Source organism: Cannabis sativa, chromosome 8, assembly GCF_029168945.1.
Source record: "Cannabis sativa cultivar Pink pepper isolate KNU-18-1 chromosome 8, ASM2916894v1, whole genome shotgun sequence".
Lineage (NCBI taxonomy): Eukaryota > Viridiplantae > Streptophyta > Magnoliopsida > Rosales > Cannabaceae > Cannabis > Cannabis sativa.
In genome coordinates, this window is record NC_083608.1 from 9,934,574 (window position 1) to 9,938,088 (window position 3,515).

The window sequence follows — 3,515 nt, forward strand, 5'->3', positions numbered from 1 at the left end:
TTAACTGAGTTTAACATTATACTGTGGATGGATTTTCTGTCCAAGTATTCGGCTAGTATAGATTGTAAGCGGAAAATGGTGACTTTTCAGCCAGAAGGTGAAGGTTCGTTTGTCTATGTTGGGTCAGTTTAGGGGTCTCGCATCCCAGTTATTTCTGTACTGAGGGCTACAGATCTACTATACAATGGCTGTGTAGGATTTATAGCAGTGGTGATTGACTCCAGCAGACTCGAAACATTTGGGCCTGAGGCAGTCAGGGTGGTAAGAGACTTTCTCGATGTGTTTCTTGAGGAGTTGCTGGGATTTTCGCCGCAACGAGAAATTGATTTTGTAATTGATGTGGCACCTGGAGTCGAACCTGTTTCTAAAGCTCCATATAGAATGGCTCAAGCAGAACTCAAAGAGCTTAAGTTGCAGCTTCAGGGGATGCTTGACATTGGGTTTATCCGACCCAGTGTATCGCCTTGGGGAGCTCCGGTACTGTTTGTAAAAAAGAAAGATGGTTCTCTCAGAATGTGTATTGATTATCGAGAGCTAAACAAGTTGACTATTATGAACAAGTATCCATTACCCAGAATCGACGATTTATTCGATCAGCTTCAAGGAAAGATAGTGTTTTTGAAGATTGATCTACGATCTGGTTATCATTAACTCAGAATTAAGGAAGAGGACATACCAAAGACTGCTTTTCGAACCAAATATGGGCACTATGAGTTTCTAGTAATGTCATTCGGATTGACTAATGCTCCTGCGGCCTTTATGGATCTCATGAATAGGGTATTCAAGGATTTCCTCGATAACTGCGTCATAGTGTTTATCGATGACATTCTTGTATACTCTCAGTCAGAAGAGGAGCACGAGCATCATCTTCGAATGGTATTGCAGCAACTTAGGGATCACAAGTTGTATGCAAAGTTCAAAAAGCGTGAATTCTGGTTGTCTAAGGTATCCTTTCTGGGACATATCGTTGGGAAGAATGGGATTATGGTTGATCCAAACAAGGTTGAGTCAGTGAAGAATTGGCCGAAGCCAAAATCTGTGACGGAGGTTCGAAGTTTTCTCGGTTTAGCAGGGTATTATCGACGTTTCGTCGAGGGATTTTCTAAAATCTCTATGCCCCTAACCGAATTGACCAAGAAAAATTAGAGATTTGTGTGGTTAGACAAGTGTGAAACAAGCTTTCAGGAGTTAAAACAACGTTTAATAATAGCTCCGGTGGTTAGAAATTTGTTGTTTATTGTGATGCATCCAGACAGGGTCTGGGATGTGTTCTGATGCAAGCTGATAGAGTCATAGCCTATGCCTCTCGTCAACTGAAAGATTATGAGCAGTGCTATCCAACTCATGACCTAGAACTTACTGCTGTGGTTTTTGCTCTGAAGATATGGCGACATTATCCTTACGGTGAAAAATGTGAGATTGATACTGACTATAAGAGTCTCAAATACTTTTTCACCCAAAAGGATTTGAACATGAGACAGAGGAGGTGGCTGGAATTGGTTAAAGATTATGATTGTGAGATTCTGTATCATCCTGGGAAGGCCAATGTTGTAGCCGATGCTTTGAGTAGAAAGGGTCCCGGGCAGGTTTGTACTACGGTTCTGATAGCCCCTCAATTAGCCTCTGAAATGGTTAGAGCAGGGATTGAGTTCGTAGTTGGAAAGTTGCATAACTTAACACTTCAATCTGATCTTTTAGAGAGAACCAGAAAGGCACAATTAGAAGATCCCGAGCTAGTTAAGGTTCGAGACGAGGTAAAGGTTGGTCGGCCTAAAAGCTTTTCAGTCTCGAACAGTGGAATGTTGTTATATAAAGCTCAAGTTTGTGTTCCTAATGTTGATGAGCTTAAAAAGGCGATACTTGATGAAGCTCATACCACACCTTATTCACTGCATCTGGGAACCACCAAAATGTATCAGGATTTGAAACCCTACTTCTGGTGGTATGTGATAAAAAGAGATGTGGTGGACTACGTGTCCAAATGCTTAACCTGCCAGCAAATCAAGGCTGAACATCAAAGGCCGACAGGGTTTTTGCAACCTTTGGTCCTTCCTGAGTGGAAGTGGGAGGACATTGCAATGGATTTTGTAACTGGACTGCCTAGAACTACGGGAATGTATGATTCGGTATGGGTCATAGTGGACAGATTCACAAAATCAGCTCACTTTCTGCCAGTGAAAGTTACATATTCAGTGGATCAGTATGCAGAACTATATGTAAAGGAGATAGTTCGTCTCCATGGAGCCCCTAAATATATTGTTTCAGATAGGGATCCAAAGTTTACATCGAAGTTTTGGGTGAGTCTTCAGAAGGCTATGGGTACCAAGTTAAAGTTTAGTACAGCCTTTCACCCTCAGAATGATGGTTAATCAGAAAGAACGATTGAAATACTGGAAGACCTACTGCGAGCCTGTGTCATTGACTTTGAGGGTTCATGGAGTAAGTACTTGCCTTTGATTGAATTCTCCTACAATAATAGCTACTAAAGTACAATAGGGATGGCTCCCTACGAGATGTTATATGGTAGAAAATGTCGTTCTCCTATTCATTGGGACGAAACTGGAGAAAGGAAGTACTTGGGTCCAGAGTTAGTGCAGAAAACCAATGAGGCTATTGATAAGATCAAGGCTCGGATGCTTGCTTCTCAAAGCAGGCAGAAAAGTTATGCTGATCCGAAGCGCAGAGATGTCACATTTCAGGCAGGGCAACATGTTTTCCTGCGGGTTTCACCCATGAAGGGTATTAGGCGCTTCGGCAAGAAGGGTAAATTGAGCCCTAGGTTCATTGGGCCATTTCAGATACTTGAGAAGGTCGGGCAGGTAGCGTATCGGCTAGCCTTACCACCAGTATTGTCGGCTGTTCATGGCGTATTTCATATTTCTATGTTGAGGAAATACGTGTCAGACCCGACTCATATCTTGAGTTATGAAGCCCTTGAACTGCAATCAGACTTATCCTATGAAGAGCAACCTATGCAGATTCTTGATAGAAAAGAAAAGGTTCTTCGGAACAAGACTATTGCTCTAGTTAAGGTGCTCTGGAGGAACAGTAAGGTGGAAGAAGCCACCTAGGAATTGGAGTCTGATATGAGGACTCAACATCTAGAGCTATTCAGGTTAGATTTCGAGGACGAAATCCTTTTAACGGGGGGATAATTGTAATGACCACTTTAGTAATTTGGATTAGTAAAGGCAATTAACACTAATTTCTGTTACTTTATAATTATTTATGAATTAATTATCTATGGATCCCAATATTTAGAAATAAATATTAGAGTTATAATTTCTCAATTCCAGAGATTTTATTAAACTCTAGGGGTATTATTTATCTTATATGTGAAATATGTAATTTTTGTAATTTTGCTCGGCGACAGCAGAAAATGCGATGGATGGCTAGATTGATCACATGGGTAAGTTTAGAACCTTATTTCTTGATGGGAAATGTATTGGAGAAAATAAAATACCGGGATTAGACGGGGTTATGGAAATTGACCATTTTATCCCTAGTTTTTAAAT